Source organism: Chenopodium quinoa, unplaced genomic scaffold (assembly GCF_001683475.1).
Source record: "Chenopodium quinoa cultivar QQ74 unplaced genomic scaffold, ASM168347v1, whole genome shotgun sequence".
Taxonomy (NCBI): Eukaryota; Viridiplantae; Streptophyta; class Magnoliopsida; order Caryophyllales; family Amaranthaceae; genus Chenopodium; species Chenopodium quinoa.
Genome location: NW_018745523.1, coordinates 2371546 through 2388265, shown reverse-complemented (window position 1 = coordinate 2388265; position 16720 = coordinate 2371546). Strand labels below are relative to the sequence as shown.

Here is a 16720-nt window from a genome sequence, read left to right as displayed (position 1 = left end):
TAAGTGTCGATGCCTCGTGACCTGGCTAAAAGTTTAGCTTTATATATTTGTTATATGATATGTCATATAATAAATTAACAATTAGTCAAACTTATTTATATCATGATGATTTTAAAAACTGACAACAAAAAAATGGAAATATATTTTTCTTATTCCTTGTTTTTTGTTTTTTTTTTTTAAAAAAATTAAAAACGGTCAAACAAGCCCTAAAGTTTTGTCTTCAATTCATGTGAAGATATTTTGGTTATTGAAATATCTGGAAAGTGAAATTGACATAAAATTAAATGGTTGTTTCATTCTTGTAAAAAAATTGTAATTGAGTGGAGGATTTCTACGCTAGGATTGTGACATATGAGGAATATATTTTTGGAGAAGGAAACTAAAAGTAGTGAGAATAACCAAATTTAAAGTAGTGAGGACTTTTTTTTTTTTTTTTTTTGACACAAGTGAGGACTAATTTTTATTTATATATTTATTTATTATTTTACCTTAGCCGGTGTGTTTGTTTTTTGACCCAATGATTACAAACTCTTGGTTAATATTTCAGAGTACCAATTCAACATTGGACTTTCAATTGATCATAAACACATAGAAAACACTGCTTTAACTTTTAAAGTTATTGTTTAATATAGCATTCATGCAAAGCTTTTAGTATATGTGGTTTAATGGTTGATATTTAATCCGTTAAACTTAGCATGGTTTGAATTTGATTCCATCATTACTATTGTACAAGCTCCGTTAAATGTTATTTACAACTTTAGAATATTTTATATCTTATAAATAATACCCTAAAGACCTAAAATTGCACATAACATTTAACGGAGGCAACATTTAATATTACATCTCTTTTCAATTGTTTTTCTCTTTTTTTGTCAAATTCCTCCACATATTTTAACACATACTTAACCACATTCTTAATCATATTCATTCCTTTATTGTTTTTGGATCATGTTCCACCTTGTTTTGTGCCTATTCTTAAGCATGTACATTACAATTCTACTCTTGAGTATTCACTTGATTTAGGGCCTGTTCTAATTGGCTGAACTGAACTTAACTTAACTTATTGGAACTGGATTGATCTGAACTGAATTGAATATTTTACGAGAGAAAGCACCACCTTTCTTGCGATCTTAACCTTGATCCTTCCATATATGCATATGCCAAATCCTCTTTCATGAAGGAACTTACTTATCATAGAAATAGCTTGATTAATAGGATTTAGCAGAACCATCAATAATTCAATATTATCATCCTTAGAATATTACTCAAGTAATTATCTTGTAATGATTTAGCATAATCCATGTAAAAAAAATAAAAAAATAAAATAATAAAAATAAAATAAAAATAAAATAAAATAATAAAAAAAAACCTACATCATATATATAGTTTTTATTTATTGATGAACACAATCATTATATAGTTAAAACTTAAAAGCTGCTGAATTGTGTAATAAAACTTCACAAATCTATCATTTGGTACTTTGGTTTCAAAATTAACAATCTAAAAATGTTCCAACATACACTAGGTTGAACTTTTTTATGGGCTTCAGCTTTAAGTTTGGACTTCCATAGGGCCCAATCAGAAGCTTAAATGATTGAGAGGGTGTCTGCGTGGCCCAAACTCCAATGGCCCAATGTAAGTAAAACTCATGATTCTTAGTTTCTCACATTCAAAACACTCACTAATTATAGAATTCAATTATAAATTTTCATGTATGTCAGTATGTGAGTAACTAAGTTTAACCCAAAAACAAAACAAAACACACACGAACAAAAAAAAACGAAAAACTAATACGAACTTTTAATACGTTGGAACATAATAGAGTTGTACTAAATTGAAATTGGTCCTACAAGGTTGCTATCCAGAGTTTATAATGTTAGAGGACTAACTCAACCAAAAGCTTAAGCTTATGGTTGAGGTTCATAAATATATTTTATACTCTATCACTCCCCTCACATGAAAGGCCATTTGGGCTTGAAATGTGGATGCAGGTATGTAACACAGGCCCGCCCATATCTGGTGTTAATTAATTCCACTTTGAAGGAGGGGTGGATGAGTTTCGAACCCATGACCTTTGTATCATGCTGGCTCTGATACCATGTTAGTGGATCAACTCAACCAAAAGCTTAAGCTTATAGTTAAGGCTCATGAATATATTTTATACTCTATCATATAACATGCATGTAAGTTTTGTACAATATCATTTTGGAACGCCAATCTCTCTCTCTTTTCATCTTCTCTCTCTATTAAAAAAAATTTCATGTGATATATGTATAATTGTTATAACTTTGTCTACCTTTAGTAAATTACATATATATCGAATTACGTAGTACATTGTATAAAATTAATTAACTACTTGGGACGAAACTAAAGATATTAATTGACAAATATACATGCACATTGAATGCCAAACAAAATACCGACTGGAAGATAGATCTTTAAGGGTCATATCGGGACAATAGGGTATCACTTCTATGGTTGAAATTTTAGGAACTCAATACTCATATAGTCATACTAGACAATATTCCTGTATAGCTTTTGCCCTATCTTTTTATCTTGATTGTGAAAAACTCCTTCATCATTACAATAGCTCAATAAATATGAGAGTTTGTCTAGAAAGGTTAACCTATATTCCAAAGGACTTAAAAAAAATTCATGATACATTGTTCATATGTGTTTCTAGATATATTTCTTAATTTTTCATCATATCATATCGATTCATACATTCCATTGAAAAAATCAAGATACATGTATATTATCAACCCTAAAATCTTACAAAGTACGTAGACCCTCAACCTAACTTACTCACGATATATAGGTTTATAGAGCACACACTACTTCACCCCAATCTAAAAACATATCTACCCATACACCATGTATCAAACAAAAACAAACTACTTAAAAATCTTATAATCTCTACTTTCATTCACATATTCAATCCACAACATAATCTAATGATTAAGGTTCGTTTGGCATCGCTGTGGTTTTCTGTTTTTTGTTTTCGAAAATCATATGATATATGTAATATAATGAATCAAAAGTTAGTCAAATTTATTAAAAACATGATAATTTTGAAAACTGACAACAAGAAATTTGGAAACACTTTTTTCTTGTTTCCTGTTTTTGGTTTTTTGTTTTCAAAAATCTGAAAACTGAAACAAAAAACGACGCCAAACAAACCCATATTAGATGTCTTTCAAATTGTTGCTACCTTTGTAAAAAGCCACTAATAAGTTCCAATAATTATTCCGATATAGACATGAATGTGTGATTTCCACCTTGACACACGAAATTGATGTTGCAATGATATACGATTATACATAGTTGTCATAGGGTATTTACTATTCATTTTATAGGCCCCTTACTACAATTATTTCCAAGTTCTTTGGTTAAGATACCTAAAGTTCTTCTTCTTTTTATTTTATTTAATTTTTTCCTTTGATATAAACGTTACATGAAATAAATCATTAGTTTCGTCTAAAAGTATGAAAACGATTAAAGCATCTTTTTTCATGAAAAAAAGCTTTAGGTCCTCTCAATGCTTTAATAATGCTTAAACTCTGTTTGGCTGCATTTGTGAGATTTTTTTAAAAAGTTTTATTTTGATTTTTTATTTTTTGGTGCGAAATTGTGGTTTGTTTGTGGACACGATGCAACTTCTTATATCTTGCTAGGTTTTATTACAGAGAAAAAGCCTAAATATATGTTATTTTCTGTTACTATGTCACATTCTCTATTTCTATTTTTATTACATGCAGTAGAATTGTTGACTTTAATAAAAGTTGTATCGTATCATGGTACTTTGATAGGTTACTAATTTAAACTTTTAAATCACATTCAACTATTTCAATAAAAAAATATTTCATCATGTGTTTTTCAACAATCATATATGTCGGTTATTGATAGAGCTCGAGGTTAATTTATACTCCATAATGTACGTCTACTATTTTTTTAGAGAGAATTATATATAAAAACGAATGATATACACAAAATTTAATTTCAAGTATTGAATATTATCCCAACCCTTTAAACTTGGGAACCAACTAATTTTTTTCCCGAGGAAGGCAACTAAAATACTTGATAAAACACCTACACACTTAATTTAATGGCCATGCAGCTCAAGGTATTCAATATTTGACCATTTTCCATGAAAATATATTTAGTCCGAACCTTAATTATTGCTAGCCCAATTCATCTTACAAAGTACCTACTCCTGCCGTGTATATAAATGTTTTGTTTTTAGTAATAAATAGATGATTATAGAATTTAATGGTCAAAGTTAACAATCTTTATTACACGATGTTTTTTTTTTTTTTTTTGAAAAACATGTGAAATTTTGAAGTTAATAAAGAAAATCAATTAGCTAGATTTTTCAGACAGACTGTTAAGTTTGAGTAGTAAGTTCAATTCAGATGAATTATTCGAATAACATAATTTTAGCTAAGCTATGTACAACAGTACAAGTAGTTTTCTATTTCAAATTATTGACGAGAAATCAAATACTAGTAAGAGAAATCTAAAAAACAAATCTTGGTAGTGGTAAGGTTTGTGCTTTAGAATCTATCTAGGTCTATTGTAGATGTTTGTACTAGTCTATTGGCCCAAAGGAACCCATCTTTTGGCAAAGTTGCTTTTAAAGTTTGAAAGTTATGCATTCACTTTGGCTCCCCACTTCTAAGTTCCAAGTAGTAATAGACTAATAGCAGCCTTCTAAATAACTAAGATCCTTCAAAAAAAAAAAAAAAAGTAACTAAGACTCATTGTGCTTAGGAAAATAAATAGAAGTAACCAAAATCATAATTTGTGCCCTCATTATTGTGGTGCCTTTGCTTGTTTTAGTGTCATTACCTCCACAAATCCAAATCCAATATAAATCAATATACTAGTAAAATAGTGTAATGTAAGTTATCGATCACATATTCTGATATTCAAATCAAATAGATATCTCCATTTTTCCTCTTCTTTTTATGTATTGTAAATTTGTAATTAAGTTAAAATATGCATGGTATCATTTGTCGTCTCATAAGGTTGGACACGCTTTAGAAATTAGAAAGGAAATAATATACAAACCGACAGCATGATATATAATAATTAAATGACGACGCATGAGGTAACGAATTTATGTTGTAATTTAACGTATGAGAGATCTAATGTTTTCCGCTATTTCATCTCTAAATGTGTTTTTGTTTACAAAGCAAATAAGATTGATCAAACAATAATGTCATGGGTGTTGACATGAGTCTTACTAATAATTACATGAAAATGGTTGCATATGTTATATTCTAAGCTAATAGAAGTGGTAGAGGTGATTTTTTTTCTCATAGTTGGGGATAGCTAGGTAGGATTTTTTCAAATTGCAATAATATAATGTTGATTATTATTATGTATTATATTCTCTTCTCTTATTTATATATCATGTATGTGTCCTTCCATCATTGTGCTATAATATATAATTGTGTATGTACTATTTTCTTTTATTTTTGTCATGACTAATTCTCTTTTATTCAATATATTCCAATTCAATCTACGATAAGATGAAGACTAAATTTCTAACATCAAAATATAGTTTAGAAGTTTGATTAGTTCTTCATTAGGCTACCTCAAATGATTATCTGCTTATTGATAATCTAGTGCATTACTATTGAACTATCCTAATTAATTAATTAGATAGGAAACCACATAAAATCCTCCCTTTGTTCCTTAATGTTTATTTCAATTGACAATATATATATATATTAACAATTTATTGTGAAACTACTACTACTACTACTAAAAAATAATTAATAAGTATATAAATAGTATAGTTATGCTTAGTTCACCTTATTTTTGCTAAGTTGATTTGATCTGAATTTTTGTTTCATGATTTAATCTTATGATCTAATTCGACTAAACTTTGACATTATATGTAAGCTAGGAAAAAAAAATCAATTAGGGTCTTGTTAGATTTGTAAATTGTAATAATGTGCATTTTATTAATATGTAATTTTTATGATTATTTTTACTATGAAATTATAAAGCAATTTAATTTAGCGATAAAAATAGCATAAATAATTATGTCAGAACTTTTTTTTTTTTTTAATTTTAAATAATCTAATTTGAACTTATTTTTTTATTTGATTTGATCGGAAACAAGTAAAAAAACAAAGGTGAAGTAAACATAGCTAGATAGCCTAGGTGGCTAGGTGCACATCACTTTCATCTGAAGTTAAAAAATGAAAATTTTACTCACTTATAAAACATGTTGAAGATAAAAGCTAAGCTTTTAATTTAAATGTGTATATGATTATTAAAGTTGGTTTATGGAGTCTTGTCAAAAAAAAAAAAAAAATGGTTATGTTCATGGAGTATTTACATGGTTAACTAAACTTTTGGTTTAATGAGTTTCGTGAGTTTCAAATGATTATATATAAAAAGGAAATCACATAAATGTCGAATTACAATTGGAGGAAGTGAATAATGTTGCGGAAAGATAGTTTGACTTAACCTTAATGATTGCATTATTGTAAAAAAGAAAAAGGTTAACTTCACTAAGCTTTAATTTATAAAGATTAAAGAGTAATCATTAACGTATTTGGTAGGTAGTTCTAAGCACACTGACATAGAATGCTATAGAAGTCGTATATGAAACCAATCCGTAATTTCAAAGTTTATGTTGCGTTTCGTAGTTAAGTTTCATTGTTTTAAGAAATGCTGTAATCATATGAAAATAGTTGACGAATAGAATACATTATTAGATTATACTCTATTTATGGTACATTTTCTAGGACTAGTAATATAACTTGCTTTGTTCTTTTTTACTTGATTTGGATTTATTTTTTTTTATTTATCACGCTTGCGAATGCAAAACTTTAACGATCAATAAGTGAAAATTATAAAAGTTATATATTATGATAATATTTGTTGAGATGGATTTAAAAAGATCCCACATAAGTATGTTTTTTTTCCCCTTATATATCATTCACAAAAGATGATCAAAGTGACTCAAAGGAGAGGTAGTGAACAGTATAAAAGTCAAAGTCGATCAAGTAAAAAAACGGAGAAAGTAGTAAATAAGGCCATAGATAAAGTTGCGTAAAGTGACTAACAAGTAATAACACAATACCACTAATCTAAAAAGGTTTTAAATTAAAATTCGATGTTTATCATGTGTTTTAGTCACATTACTCTAATCTTTATGGTTTAGTTACTTTTAATAACTCAGGGTCTGTTCTATTCAGCTTAATTTCAATTTAGTTCAACTCCAATCAGTTCTCAATTCAGTTAAGTTCAATTTAGTTCCTAATTTCCTTATCTCATAAGCAATTCATTTCAGCTCTATTCAGTTCAAATCACTTCAGTCCAATCAGTTCAGTCTAGTTGTTTTCAGTAAATCAGAATAGGCCCTTAGTATGCAGAAATTATAATATTTAAGCCAAGTCAATTTTAACAATTAGTTCAAGGTCCCCAGCTTGTTTATGATGACCTCGCTACTAAAACAGTTATTCTCGAGTATTCAAAGATATATTCTCTGTTATTCTCAAATATGCACTATCTTGCGAGGGTAGTGTCGTTTGGTGTAGAACAATGAACAATGTTTGCAAAATCACTTGCATATGTACATATCGATTCTCTTGCACGTACATGGTTTGATAAATCACATTAATAGCATGTGTTCGTAATGTGAAAAAGTACTTCTATAATGAAATGCTCTTAGCAAAGAAGGCAAACTTCATGAAAACTTGAAAAGGAACAAAGTCCAAACACTAAATTATAAAAACAGCCGGAAAAAAGGAGTTAGGGTTCAATGGGCCGGCCCAAAAAGCGAAAAACTTCTCCAATTTCGAAAGAAAAACGAAATGAATTTCTCCTTGTTTGTGTACATAATTAGTTTCTCTTGCAAATAGGAGTAACAACTCTTTGCCTTAGCAACCAAGTATTGGTAGCAACGGTCAAAATATAGGCAAAAGCCTTTTGAGTTGGGAAAAAGAACAAGAAAAGAGGGAAGTAAAGTTAGGTCAACGGTTGAAAACAGGCTTGCAAGACTAATAAATTTTGTAGTTTTGTACAAAAATATACTATTAAAATAATGTCTTATAATTTTATTTTATTATGTTGGAGTTAGGAAATAGTCTCATTGTCAATATTTGGGTGAAAATTTTGATCATAAATTTCCATTAATCTATAAGAAATTATATGTTTACGTGGAATTTTGTTATATTCGTCACATTGTATAAAGTTGTATAAGTTTTATTCGTATAAAAATAGAGATATGGTGTTTTAAAACACATCTTGAAAACCGTGAAAAATCAAATGAGAAAATCTTGTAGGAATGGAGAAAGTATAAATTATTATATATACCTTTGATTTATCTAATGAGATTTGGGGATCACCCACCAATTCCAATAACCTTGTATTTCAAAACATTTACAAAATGCAATAAGAAAAGCAAAAAAGTTAAAACTTGTGAGCTTAAAAATATAAGAATGGTTACCCTAAAAAAAAAAAAAAAGAAATGGTAGAACTTGTATTGTTTCAATAGGTTATTAGCACCCAAGCACAAGTTTCACGGGAATTTTTTTGGGATTTTTGTAAATTTTGTTGTTATATTTTTTGAGTTCAAAATGTTCATAAGTTCACTTTAATTGACCTCAATTATGCTAACAACTTCTATAAAGACTCCAACAACCTAATATTTCTGAAAAAAAAAAACCTAATATCAACATAAATTACCAAAATAATAGGTACCAATTTTAAATTAATTACCTAAATAAAAGAAGTAGCTATTACCTATTTAAAATTAATAAGCATTTTGTTTCAAAAAAAAAAATAGCATTTGTGCAGGAAATTTTTTCATGAAATATCGCCACGTGTACAATTTTGAAAATAATGACATCAGCAGTTGCTACTTTAGTATTAGTTATAGAAGTTTGTTTATATTTATACAAAGTAACTTTTATTTTATTTTAGAGATTAAATCTTAAAAAAAATTCCACTTAAATGTAAACATAACTTGAGAACAAAGTTTGGTGCATAAACTATTATTATTATTATTATTATTATTACTATTATTAATACTATACCAGGACATTGCAAATTACAAAAGAAGTAATATTCAAACTTGCAATTTGATAAACTTCGTAGATATGATCTCCATCTTTGCCACTTTTTGTCAATTCAAGACACCATTGATGTTAAACTATGATTGTAGCGTTAAGTACTGTATGAAGTATGATTAACAATAAAATGAGTACGTAGTTGTCGCAAGATTAACAAGACATCAAACCCAAGATTTTTAGTTCAAAAGTGAGACATATGTCCCCTCAACTTGTCACTCTAAAGGAGCACCCAAAAAAAAAGTCCAATTTTGCCTAATTTCTCGGCCTTTTCTATTAATTAGTGCCTAATGCAACTTTAATCAGTGGATTTTTTTTACGTATAAAAAATCATTAGACAAAAAGCTAATTACATCTCATAAGTTAAGCAAGATCTTCACCAATCTTTGCCCACAACCCTAATAAAGCAAATCCATTTTGTATTTAAAAATTATTATTTTTCTTAATTATCTCAAATACGTACAAAATGTATGGATCTAGATGTTGATGTGGCATGTAATAACGTATAGTATAGTCTAGACTGGAAAGAAAATTCACTATCTAATAATTTAATTAATCTCCAAAATATGAGTTAAATAATTACTAAGTAAAGTAAGTTGATATTTAATTAGCGTCTTTTTATATTTATTTGATGATTATGACAGCGGAAATCTTCTTTACCATGGCGGCTGATAGCATATCAAACTTTTAATTCAACATTTTCAAACTTAAGTAGAGTGTTATAGCGACTGTAATAAAGATTAACAACATCTAAGCTTAACACGGTCGTATTCATTAACAATACATTAGGTATGTTTAATGTTCGTTTGTTTGGTATAGGTGAGGATTTTTTTATTAACTTCAATAAAAATAAATAATTGTTATGATTGAATTGAAAAATGATATGAAATACGTAGCATATACTAATTCAAAGAGTGCTACTTGTGTAACAATGGAACAAGAATTCTGGATGTCAAAAAGAAGAGTGGAAAGTTATTGGAATATATCATATCTTATATTTGGGAAGATATTATTTGGGAAAGATTATCTTTTGTATTATAGTTAATTTCCTAAGATTCTAGCTTAGGATATCTTATGCCGAGGTTGCTTCTCGTCTTGGGCAGTCTCCTTCTCCCGAAAATTCCAGCACCACTAGTGAAATGGGTCGTGGTTTCCGCGACAAATATCCTTCAGTTCTTCTTCGAGATTATATTACACACACGGTTGTTGCTAAGAGCCCGACTCGTCCTTCCAATCAGACTCCAGGTACTCCGTATCCCTTAGCACATTATATAAATTGTACCAATTTTTCTGTCAATTATCAGAAATTTATTGCAGTTGTTGTACAAAGTAAGGACCCAACATCTTTCAAAGAAGCCATGAAGTATGATGGGTGGCGCAAGTCTATGCAAGAAGAAGTTAGAGCTCTGGAAGACAATGGGACATGGACCTTGGAGCCTCTTCCCCCTGGCAAGAGAGCCCTAGGGAGTCAATGGGTGTATAAAACCAAATTTTTGTCTAACGGTGAGGTAGAAAGCCTCAAATCTCGTTTGGTCGTATTTGCCAATCATCATAAAGCAGGTATTGATTATGATGAGACTTTTGCTCCGGTCGCCAAAATGACAACAGTTCGTACTTTTCTTGCTATTGCTGCCTCTAAGAATTGGGAGATTCATCAGATGGATGTCCACAATGCCTTTTTACATGGGGATCTTGCTGAGGAAGTATATATGAAACTTCCTCCCGGGTTTGAAAGTTTGAACCCTAACTTGGTGTGCAGATTGGCAAGTCTTTATACGGCTTAAAACAAGCTCCCAGAGGTTTGCCAAACTCACCAATGCTTTGAAACAGTACGACTTTAATCAATCTTACTCTGATTATTCTTTATTTACATTCACTAAGGCTAATGTTCAAATTAATGTCTTAGTTTATGTTGATGATCTCATTATTTCTGGGAATGATTCCGCTGCGCTTACTGTTTTTAAAGCCTATCTCAGTTATTGTTTCAAGATGAAGGACCTTGGTCCTTTGAAATATTTTTTAGGCATTGGAGTTGTTCGTAGCTCTGCAGGTTTGTTTCTATGTCAACATAAATATACGTTGGATATAATTTCTGAAGTAGGATTGTTGGGTGCTAAGCCTAGTGGCTTTCCGATGGAGCAGAATCACAGATTGGGTTTGGCTACTGGTGATTTTCTACCAGATCCTGAGTCGTATCGGAGGCTCGTAGGGCGACTAATATATTTGGTTGTCACACGACCTGATCTTGCGTATTCCGTACATATATTGTCCCAATTTATGCAGGCCCCTCGTACTGAGCATTGGGATGTTGCTTTGAGAGTGGTGCGATATTTAAAAGGCACTCTAGGCAGGGTATTCTCTTGAGTTCTGCGAGTGACTTGACTTTGGAGGGGTGGTGTGACTCTGATTGGGTTGCATGTCCTTTGACTCGGCGTTCTCTCACTAGATGGCTGGTGTTTCTTGGAAAATCTCCGATCTCATGGAAAATGAAAAAGCAACCGACAGTTTCTTTCTCTTCTTCTGAAGCCGAGTATAGGTGCATGTCAGGTGCCACGTGTGAGCTCAAATGGCTTAAGGCCTTGTTATTAAGTATGGGTGTACAACATCCGAAGGCGATCAAATTATTCTGCGATAGTCAGTCTGCTTTTCACATCGCACAGAATCCAGTTTTCCATGAACGAACAAAGCACATTGAGGTAGATTGTCACTTTATTCGGATGCTATTAATGAAGGTCTAATTTCTTCGTCACATGTTCCGTCACATGTTTCTACAAAGGAACAATTAGCGGATATCTTTACAAAAGCTCTTGGCAAGTCTCAATTTGATTATCTTCTTTCCAAGTTGGGCATTTCGAATCCGCATGCTCCAACTTGAGGGGCGTATTGGAATATATCATATCTTATATTTGGGAAGATATTATTTGGGAAAGATTATCTTTTGTATTATAGTTAATTTCCTAAGATTCTAGGATATCTTATGTTCTAGGTTAGGAAGATTGTAACTATTATATATTGTGTGCCAAGATCAATGGGAAACTCAAGCAATTCTATTCCAATTATTTTCTCTTCTCTCTAATTTGTCAAAAGTTCAAAATTTCTACTAAACTAGAACTTGCTTTTTCTCAAAGTTATAAAATTTATAATTGTTATTTTGGTATGTTTACCAGCTAGCAAAAGTGTGAAACTACTCTATTTCTGTGGGTGCTTTAAGTGCGGCATTGGTGAGCTTTTGGTCTGGATTTAGGAACGTTGCTAAAGATTCTTTGTAAATGACAAAGAAAAGTTAGCCCTTTTATTAGTAATTCATTATTCACAATATATGTGGAGGTCAAGTCCAATATGATTACATTGGAGAATGGAGACCAAGGGGAGCTTCCATCTAACCAAACGTCATATTATGTAAGAGTGATGCATTTAGGGTCTGTTTTGATTTACTGAATAGAATTGAACTTATTGGAGTTGAACTGAATTGAACTGAAATGAATATTTTATGAGAGAAGGAAATTATAAACTGAACTGATTAGAGCTGAATTAAACTGAAATGAACTGAAATTAAGCTGAAGAGAACATTCTATAAGCTGATTCAACTTCGTTATATGTATTGACCACTTTTATCTGAAGACCAAGGGGAACTTCCATCTAACCACATGTTCATTACATAAGAGTGATGCGCTTAATTTAAGTTGATTCAACTTTGTTACATCTACTGACCACTTTACTAAACAGCGTTCTTAAGTGTCGAATTAAAATGACATCTCGGAAAAAAAAAAAAAAAAAAAAAAAACCCTTTTTAATATCACTTTCCTTTCTCCAACCTTGGTTAAAGGCAACCTTTATAGCTATTATTGTGGCAACTACTTCTCTAAGCTATGAATTCTGACTATAAATAACAGAAAGGATGAATATAATTTTGTTTTAAAGATTTTGCTAAAAGTTATTTAGAAATAATCACATTGTTTGGGTAATGCTTGAATAGATCATACATTTTAGTATTTTACTACACAAAATATCTTATACGTATTTACTACACAAAATATCTTATACCGTTATATGTACAACAATAGATCCTACATTATTTTACTACACATACAATAACCGTTATATATCTGTTGTAAATGATTTCATAAAATTGATGGTACATACGTATATATTCAGGTTATGGTGATAACATAACACCATTGAATTAAGTAAAAGTTTTGTAACTTGTATTCGCTCTCAACTAACTCTCTGGAAATATTATAATTTTTAAAGTTACGAAAGGTAAAATTTAGAGAAGTTAAAAATTGCCCGTGCAATTGCAATCGTTGTGCTACAAAAACTTTTGTATAATCTAGTTTGATCTATCAATTTTGGAGCTTCCTATAACCTTTTAAAGGGAAGGTCCCATTAATAAAGCACACTAGGAGACAACAAATCTTTTAAGTCTAAATAAGTAGCACTTGTGTTTGTTATAAATAAATTTTGTACAACAAAACAACACAACAGTCAGGATGGCCGAGTGGTCTAAGGCGTCAGACTCAAGTTCTGGTCTTCGAAAGAGGGCGTGGGTTCAAATCCCACTTCTGACAATTTTAGTACATTTATATATATATATATATATTTTTTTTATATATATATATACAAATAAGAATAGGTAAGATAAAGTTTCAAAGAACAGTTTGATACTCGTATAAGTTACAAATTACTGTAAGAATAAGTAAGATGTTAGCCGTAACGTTCTCGGGGTGTTTGATAAACATTTAAAATATTATTTAAAGTGGTATTAAATTGGAAAAACATGACAAAATCACTCGTTGATTAGTGTAATTAATGTTAATTTTTTAATTTTATCCTTCTACTTTACCTAGGTTATCCAACGTCCCTGGGGTGTTCGTTAGCTTTTGCCTTTTTTTAAAATTAAGTTAATAACCAAAATAATTTTAAGTTACTTAAAATGCACAAAAGTTTGTTATGGATTATGATAGCTAGACCTGGTAATCCCGACCTGTTGTAACACCCCAATAATTCTCTCTTTAAACCTGTGAGGACCCTGAACAATATTCAAGAGAATTACTGGCGTGCTACCGCCACGTGTTCAAATGTTAAGGCTTTATCAGAAAATAGCAGCGGAAAAACTAAATCAGTTATAAATAAGTTTCAAAACCAACGAATGAAACCAAATTAAGTCATACAACTTGAAACCATTAAGACCCTTATTCAAAACCCAATAAAAGTAGTAAGTGATTAAATTCAGTGTTCAAATAATTTCAAACCCAAAAGAAATAGTGTCGAATAAAATCAAATTAAAATAAATTCAAACTTGCAAAAGAAATAAAATGCAAACAACCAACTCTCTACTCAAGATCCCACAACCCTGATGAATGCTGCATATGTAAGAACCTGTGGTAATTCTGCTCCCCAATATTACAAGTGTAAAAATTGGATCGTCACAGGGTCATTGAAAGGTGAAGGCATGACCAAAGAAAGACACACAAAGCACGCATCAGCAAAGCCGAGTACATACAAGCTGCGAAATAAATTAAGAAATCCATAACATGCTACTAGTAATCAATCATCATGCATCATTAAATTATAGACTCAAGACACGACTCAACTATTTATATTACTAAGACTCCATTAATTAATAATAGGTAAATCATTATTTTTATTTATTGGATTACGCAATAGACAAGGTTGTCCAACCCATGCTCCATTTGGAACATCAATAAAAGAAAAACCCCATGCCTCCTTTCGGAAACATCAATAAACATCCAACGACCACAAGCGCGACTCCGTGACCGTAGTTAGTTTGAGATCTCACCTAATTCCTAGTTTTGAAAAATATTTTAAATAAGAGACTCGTAGATCAGACGGCCTCGAGAAAAGTACACGGCTAATACCCCATGTACGTACCCCAAACCCTGATTGTCATTACTCTAGAAGTGCACCAATCTAGAGTTTTATTGCTCATCCATCTTGCACTTTACGTGATTTACAGGTTTAGACTTGGTGATGACTCATATGCATAACAATACAATCAATACAATATCAATTCAATCAAGTAAAACAACTTTTCAATTTCAATTCTTGATTTATTAGTGGCAAGCAACATTTATTATTTATTCCTTTACTACCTCGGTGTATAAACACCTTGAGTGCATAAGGCACCCCAAAACCTTAACCTCGTCTTAGAAGACTTAAATTCTCCCTTTACTCATCCTGCTTGCATAATCATGAACGAGTAATAAATTAATCATTACACCAATCATATGCCTTTGCCTCTAAGCGCACCTTGCATAATTAGAGCACAAATAATACTTGCAATATAAAATAGTGCACGTCATACGAAATTCACAATGTATAACCAAACAATTTAACTCAATCATCCCTATACATGATACTAAGTTCTCGATCCGTCGTCCTTAAGCATGCACCTAAAAGAAAGGTTTCGTAACTTGTACGTACCTTGAGCAAACGAATTGGTATGCCACTTTACTAACTAGAAATCACCTTCAATAAACTCCTCTCCTAAGCCAAATAATAACATCTCAATCAATACCCAATCAATCAAATTTACAGCAATACTAACTTACTTTAAAACCTTCAAAATCCAAATCAAACAACACTTTAAAACCTTCCCTTTAGTTAAAATTAAAGGCTTATATATAGTTCTTTAAATTTTCTTCATAAAAACCTTAAAATACACTCTTATACATGAAATTACAGCAAGTTCAAAGTCTAATAAAAATCTGAAAATTATATAAAAACCCTTAAAAATCTCCCTTTTTAATGGGTGATTAAACCCTCTTTATAAAACATCAAAAGTAATACTTAGAAACTATTTCCAACACTTAAAACTTCAATAAAAACATATATTTATGCTTAATTAACTTTAAACATAATTAATTTTATTAATCAAACTCAAGGATAATATTTTAAGTATAAAAAACTTCGTTAAAATAAAAAACTGCCCGAAAATCATATTTAGAGGCTGAATTTGGCCACGAGAGGGTGGTACACACTACCAAAGGTAATGATTCTTTCTTAAAACGTTGTTTCCACATGGAAAACACTACTTTTTCATCAAAATCGGATGAGTTCAGAATCTGATCGGGATTAAAACGGGATTAATATTAACGAACGAAAATCTAAAAATTAAAACACGAATCTACGTTTTCAAAATAAACTGGAATTAAGTTAAACTAATCAGTAGTTATAATCACCAAAATTTCAAAACATCATTACTATAAAAGCCCTAAATCAATTGTTCATAAAAACCCTAAAATCATGATTTTCAATAAATTGAAACCGTAGGTTTATAATTCATAAAATATGAAATTTATAACATAAATATAATCTGAAATTTATAATCTTTATACCATTAAAATATAGTTTGATACTAAAAATATAATTTTTATACTAAAATCAAAACTCAAAACAATTAAATTAACATTAAGCAAAATAATGAAACAAAGGAGGATGAAAATAAGACTAACCTTTTTGTGTGGGAAATTTTTGGAGATTCATGGGGTATTTATAGGAGAGAATTATTGTAGGGTAAAAAGAAAGATTGGGCCTCATAAAAATAATGGTTCGATTAAGTAAACAAATGGGTTAGGCTTGTGTGATTGGACATAAATTGTAGAATA

General features: G+C 30.3%; 1 non-coding gene across 1 annotated transcript; it reads left to right on the top strand.

The window, feature by feature from the left end:
• Positions 1 to 13576: 13576 nt before the first annotated feature.
• TRNAL-CAA lies at positions 13577 to 13660 on the top strand. The gene has a single exon. It is a non-coding gene; the product is annotated as a tRNA-Leu (tRNA).
• Positions 13661 to 16720: the final 3060 nt, after the last annotated feature.